Below are 6,983 nucleotides of genomic sequence, written 5' to 3'. Positions count from 1 at the left end.
TGGCACCCCGGCGAGAGGCGTCGAGGGAAAGAAATACCACAGCTGTCAAAGTCAGCGGCCTCCCAGCACCTCTGTGATACGTTAATTATCATATTTCATGTAAAAATAGTTGTCGCGAATGTGCTCGCTGTGCCCCATGAGCAGCATGGGTGGCTCAGCTGGGCTACAGCTGCTGTGCCCTCGGGCCCGGGCTGCTGATCACCGCGGGGAGGTGGCTTTTTGTAGGAGCAATGGGACAGCCCTGCCGTGTGGGATCCAGTGGGAGGAACCGGACGTTTGGCTACCAGTGGGAGCAGGAGCCCCTATGCCCAGTGGAGCCAGATGAGAGGGCTGTTTGGGCAGGAGCGGAGATCAGCTGCACAGGAAGCAATTGCTGGACAGCAAAAGCGAACAATACAGCCAAGGCTGTTTTACTCCTCTCAGCCTTTAGTTAACGTTTTGCTTTGAGTGTTGTCCAAGCCTGCTCCCACACACAGCTCTCCAAGGCCCAGGGAACCCTGGCAGACCAGTACAGTGCTGGTGACCCTCTCAAGCACAAGTAGAACGGTCCTTTGCTATTTTATACACCCTCTTCCTGTGGAGTTGAGGTCCTGGTCCACATGTACTGAATTGAAGAAGAACCTCTTCCCCAATCCAAATCACAGTAACAGGCAAAAAAACCCCAAATTCAAAACACCTACTGAAACAAGATCCTGTACTGCAGAAATACCTCCTTCTGTGGAGAGGGGAGAACACTTGCATGGTAGATACTGGTCGTTGTAATCACTTGAATCCTTGAAGACCCATAATTAATATGGTGTAGGCTGCATTATAAAGCTAGAACAGGACAGAACGGACCAAAATCTACTTAACATCAATCCATTTTTGTTTTGTAAAAACAAAACAAAAATCGCAACAATTTAATCAAAAAGCAACTACAATCCTCAAGTACCCTCCTCCATCCATTCTTCCTTTATTATAAGATTCATTTTTAAAATTATTACTCCCTGTCAAGTTTTGGACTGGTTGGGCAAGACAGCCTTCCCTGTGTTTCAAAGATGAGTTGTCTAAACTGTCACTGTTCATCCCATCCAGCATCAGAAGGACCGTCAGCATCCTTGCAGTGGAAGTCAGTATCTGACAGCATTTCCTCACCAGTGAGTTGAATCTTAGACTTATGTAAAATACAGAAATAAATGGATAAATACAGAGTAATTCTACAGTCAACATATTGATTTTGTGTCCATGCCAGCATGACAGAAAATAAATCTGGCTAATATTTTACAAGAAAAAGAGCCACAGAAGACACAAGTGAAAATACAACACTGAATTATGTGCTGAGAATTGTCTCTGTTCAGGCAGGTGGCTGTCACAGGCATGGCACACATCTGCCCTGTCTGGGCTGGCAGGAGAAGCAGAGGCCTGAGAAAAGGCCTCTGGATGCTTATCTTGCATCAGCCTTTTTGCCTTTCTTCCGTGGTAAAACAGGTCAGAAAGAAGCTGGTTTTCCCAGCTCTCAGTGACCTCGGAGCTGGGTTACCCAGTCATTTGGTAGTTTCCCACTATCCCACAGGAACATATATAAGGGCAGAATTAAGCAGTGACTGGTTAATATTCTCTGTGCCAGCTCCTGTTCAGGCAACAAGAACACAGGGCTCTGCAAAGGCACCTGTAGCAAATCACTGTGATTTAGGGCAGCCTGTGTACTGCACCTACATCTGCCTGAGCTTGTACAGCCACCCAGAGCACAAAGGAACCAGTTTTGTTCCCTGGGAGCCTCCTCCACGCATTCCTGGCTGCACCTCGCCCCGTGCTGCACCGAGACCTACAGCTTGGCACAGCCAGGAAAGGCAGCCAAAGATCTCTGTGATCCGTTCCGGGCTCTGCCCCTCCTGCGCTGTGGGGCCTGAGCAATGAGGCGATTGCCCACCTGCAGAACAGGCAGGATGGATTGAGACATCCTGTGTCTCCTGGGGACTTTGTGTCTGACCTGCCTGAAGGTCACACACCTGGGAGCCTTGAAGGAAGGGATACATACATCCCATGCATCCATGCCCAGCACACATATGCAGAGCTTTAGCGCTGAACTAAGGACGTCAGTTTGCCTCACAGGCTTCAGGATTTGCAGAAGGACTTTGGAGAACTGTTACAGAGCTCAAGAGGCTAAGATGTATATATGGAAAATATTATGCATAGTGCATTACTCTAACAAGGAGTTATATACACACACTACAGGCAAGAATGTTTAGGAACTCTTGAACAAGCACAGGATATGACATTTCCTCTTGTTGCAATGCATATATGGCTGTGGTACCTTTCCCTCAGCTAGTAAACTCTCCAGGGTGAAGATGTGAAGGTCTGATGTGAAAGCCTGGTTTTATGTCTGGGTATAGCCAGCTGTTTCAATGCCACCCTTCCTGTTTTTTCTGGATGCCAGGGAAGAGCCCTGCTTTGCAGGTGGTGTGTGTCACAGCTGTGGTCCTCTGTGCTGCAGCAGGGCTTTACATGGGCACTTTGGCTCACAGCTGCTATTTGCAGATAATAGGAGTATAAACATATGTGCATGTTTGGGGACTAACCCATGATTCAGCATAAATGTTTCCTTTTTTTTGCACAGACCAAACTACAGGCAGTAGGAGCACATCAAGTAAGTATTGTCGAGTTTTACTGAGGTTCAGTAAAACTAAAACCATAAAGGGGAATCCTTCCCCACTGGGGCTTGAGGCCACTGAAAGTTGTACCCAGGACTGTGGCTGAGTAGATAAAACAATTAGAACTCCAGTACTGCTTCGTTATCTGAAGAAGTTTTTCCTATTCATGGGCCACAGTTACTCCACTAGACTGTGAACACACAGCCAGAATTGAGCAGCTTTTCATTTATTTGAGATAGCTATGATCACAGCAGGAAAAAGAAGCTGTTTTCCAAGTAAGCAGTGTGTGTCACATAGACTTTTTTGGAATCAGTAGTACATGAAGGGGCTGTGAGATTCTACTGCACCTTTTAGGGATGAGATGAGCATGGAATCACAAGAAATGCTGTCCAAGTTTCCACTCTGCAATGAGTGATATCTGTGTTTTGAAAAACTGAGAGAGAGAGGGCACTGAAGAAGACATGATTAATAATTTTAAAGCTCATACTGAGCTGTAGCCATTTAATTTAAAATAAAGCATTTTGGTTTTCTCTAGGAATCTAGTTTTGCTCGTGGTATAATAATATAGTTTAAGGATTTACCATAATACTGCTATAATGGACAGATGTTTATCTTTGTTCCTATGCCTGTGAAAGGAAAAAAAGCTGAACTTTGAATGAGTGCAGCACAGTTAAATAAACCAGCAGGTCTAGGTCGAGTCTTCATAATTTTAAATATCTAAAGCAATAGTTATGAAAATATTCCTAAATGATGTTGCCAGACAGCAGAGTATTATCTGTGCTGTTTTCTGTATGCAGCACTGTTCATTGCTATGCAACAAATCGCAAAGGTCAGCAGACCCTGACTCTGAAAAGCAGCTGTGTTATAGCAGTTACTGGAAAACACCAGTCCTTGCACATAAAATTGCTTCAAGGAAGAACATCTTTCCCAGAAAGACTGAGATCTGCATGCTGGCTCACGCTTGTCCTCTGAACAGCTAGAGGTAAGTAAAGCCCTTACAGAAAAACAGCACACATGTCCACCTAGGATATTTTCCGAAGTGTCACAAGTTTCTGTACATACATCCATGCACACAAATATGCCCAGGCATAATGAGGGGGCACTTTAATAGCACCAAGAGCAGCTTCTCCAGCTCCAGCTAACACTAGTCAGAGCCTTATCTCCCTGCAGCCCCTTGCCCCAGCTCTGGAGATAACCACTCTTGGAGCACTCTGGAGACATCCCCTCCTGGAGCTGTGAACTGCTCTCTGAGCTGCCTCCCCAGCTCTGGATTTAAGCAGCAAATTGAGCAATGCAACGCAGTTTCCCTTGCTGGGCTTCTACCTCCTCTGGCTGGTATGCCCAGGACAAGCCTCCCTTTTGTGCTGCCCTTCTTCCTCCCTCAGGTATTTCCAGGTTGCTCCTGGATCAGCAGAGTTATTTCTCTCTGAGAGGGCACTTGTCTAAGATTTCTAAGTCACCACTGCAGAGTTTCAGGTCACTGGCATTTCCCACTCCACTGCCGTGAGCTCTCGAATACCAGGCAACACTAGAACTGGAGTTTTCACTTCTGTGTAACTAAACTGAGAAATTTAAACCCATGTTTAGGTGCCTGAGTAAGAAGACAGATGTTGAGAGCTGGGATGGTCCCTCTCACTGCCATGAAGTTTGCCACTATTCACGACTCTCTGTGCTCCAAGGGAGCGGTTCCCCATCCTTCTTTTCCTTTACAAAAGGTGAAAGATAGTTCATGGTCTGGCTGCTTGAAATTAGGACACTAAAAACACACTACAGCTGGGGAAGATGAAGAACTGGCCCAGAGGAGAGGTATTAACCATGCATTTCCTATCTTGCTGAATGGGGGCTGATGAGCTAAACTGCAGCATTAATGATTCCTAAATGTTATGTATTTTCTCCCCACTTCCTGCTGGATGGGGACTGACACCACAGAGTTCCAGTTGGCTGGTCTTTTCTTCCCAGGAGAATTCACCTCTTTGCCTTAGTAACTGAATGAGATGCAAAAACAAGTACAGACGAGGAGAGATGTGGGGCCTGCATGTCCTCAGCAGAAATGCTGTGTTCGCTTCCCACTTGTTCTTCGCTGCTTTTCCATTCTTTGCTCTCGTCCTTTCTGGGCACAGCTATAGGGCCTGTAGCCCTCGATGTCTGAACCAGATTCTCCCACAGTCCTTGACAGCAGCATTCCAGACTGGATTAAGTAGGACTTCAGGCTGGCCTGAGCCATGCAGAGCTGGCAGAAGATGGAGCTGCAGAGGGGCACAACAAAGAGGCTCAGCTGCTCCCTGGTGGGGATCTCCCATGGCTCCCTCCAGCCGGGCCTGCACCCACACTCCAGCCACTCTGCCCACGGGCTTCTGCTGTTTGAGAAGAGCAGGACTTGTCTGGCAAGTGGGACAGAGAGACACCTGCCTGGACAGAAAGAGCGTGGAAATGGGAGGACCAGGAGAGCTGGTGAGGCTCTGCTGGTTCCAGTGCCAGGTGGGAAGCTTTGCCCTCAGAGATGGTGGCTTCTTTGATGTCTCTTCACCCTTTGTGGACACAGCCTGCACCCCCAGCTGGAGGCACTGGAAAAGCTGGCAGCTGTCATGATCTTCTCTCCGCTGGGAACAGACTGAAACTGTTTGTCTTCAGGACTGTTTTATGAGGAGCGGGAAGAGAGCACCCGGACAGAGCACTAAGGATTAACTTTAAAAATGTGTCTCCCTTTGACAAAATGTTTGAGCTTTGCCAGTTCCTTTACGTTCTCTCTCACTGGCTGAGGACAGCCTTGTCCTGAATAGGAAAACGGGAACAGTGCAAGAGCACAGATGTCTGACATCTTCCTGTCTTCTGGCTCAGAGAGACGGAGATTAATAAAAGCTGCCAGAGAAATGCCTTGGAATAACCCTTTCTGGTAGGAGACACAGTATCCTGGAAACACCCATCACTTGGCAGAGACACTAATTTCATTCCTTAGCTACACAAGCAAATTTCTTTAAGTCTTCTCAAGATCATTTTTTTAGACTGGATTGCAAATGTTTTATGTTAAAACAAAAACAAACAAAACACAACAAAAAAACCCCAACCACTTTGTTTCCTTCTGTTTTACATATGTGGCATTTCCTAAAAGGAACAAATTGTTGAAACAATGAAATATTTTCCTTTTTTACAGCCCTATCTTTCATTAAGAGACAGTTTGCCTAACATCTCTTCTTCCCTGTTAAGATGATGGATGGGGCTGAACAAGACTTACTGGATCCAGTGAGGTGCCATTTGCGTCACCAGCCACAGTGGTCATTGGGGAATGATCTGCCATTTCAATTGTTTCAAAGAGAGATGAAGAGGAAAATGGAGCAGGCTGAGATTTATTACAGTGGATGGAACAGACTTTGAAGTTAGACAAGTGGAAATTTGGATTATTTGCAGGAACAGATCCTATGTGAGGCTGTTGAGTTAGGCAGGGCCCTGATTTTGGAGGAAACATCATGAGTGTGCTCAGACATGAAACCTCCAAGAAAGACAGTTGGAGGCTGCCTTAGCAATCTAGAAAGTGGGGCATCAGTGATGAACCAGAGAATGGAGTTCATCCTCACTGCACTTCTCAATAAGCTGGGCCCAGCTCTCCCCTGGATGTCATTCCATTATAGTTGCTGGAGGGACACTGGAAGGGACTTCAGAATAACAGGTGAAACTTTGGTCTTCTACAAGTCAGCTTCCATTTTGCTGCAGAAGGCTTTCCTTTGCACTCTTGAGACCACCAGAGAGGAGGAGATGAACTCTAACAACTAAGAAAAGGCCAGCCATCAGATTTACTGCCTAAACAGTGATCTCACCTGCAGAGATTTTTACATGGCCTCTAACACTTCCCAACTCCTAACTTGAAAGCCCTGAACTACCTGCACTGTCACATTCCCATCCTCTCCCAGGGAAATCAACTGGATGGAAAGTGACAAGTATACACAAGTCCTGTGAACTCTTAGGAACACTTCTGAAAGCTGAGCTAAGGAGAATGAGAGACAAAATGCCCATGTTACTGGAAGTGGTAAGTGCCCTAGAAAGCCTTCCCAAAATTCTTGAGACACACACCAGTGACTCTTTCACTGCTCGGCCTCACTGAAACTGCGAATTTGTCAGTGGTTTAATGTTCCCTCCATGCCTTTTTCTCACCTCCAGTCCATCAAGCTGATGGACAGTTCTGCTCATGGAGAAACCTGTAATAATTCCATGGAAGCGAAAAGACTGAATCTTAGAGGAGTGAAATCAGACCATGAGGATTTAGTAGCAAATTTTACAGGGACAGAGAGAATCGGGGTTGGGGCTGTTCTAAAAGAAACCGTTTGACCAAACATTTGCTAAGTTCTTTCCTCCTCCTTC

The 6,983-nt window shown here is 46.2% G+C and overlaps 1 long non-coding RNA gene across 1 annotated transcript in view; it reads left to right on the top strand.

The window, feature by feature from the left end:
- Window positions 1–6,977, top strand: part of LOC108445638 — a 9,905-nt gene extending 2,928 nt beyond the window's left edge. Inside the window, exons 3-4 of the long non-coding RNA XR_001860584.1 lie at window positions 3,428–3,612; window positions 4,218–6,977. This is a non-coding gene — a long non-coding RNA (uncharacterized LOC108445638). The remainder of the gene's footprint in view (window positions 1–3,427; window positions 3,613–4,217) is intronic.
- Window positions 6,978–6,983: the final 6 nt, after the last annotated feature.

This window comes from Corvus brachyrhynchos, unplaced genomic scaffold, assembly GCF_000691975.1.
Source record: "Corvus brachyrhynchos isolate BGI_N302 unplaced genomic scaffold, ASM69197v1 scaffold101, whole genome shotgun sequence".
Classification (NCBI taxonomy): domain Eukaryota; kingdom Metazoa; phylum Chordata; class Aves; order Passeriformes; family Corvidae; genus Corvus; species Corvus brachyrhynchos.
This window is presented reverse-complemented; position numbering and strand designations above follow the sequence as displayed.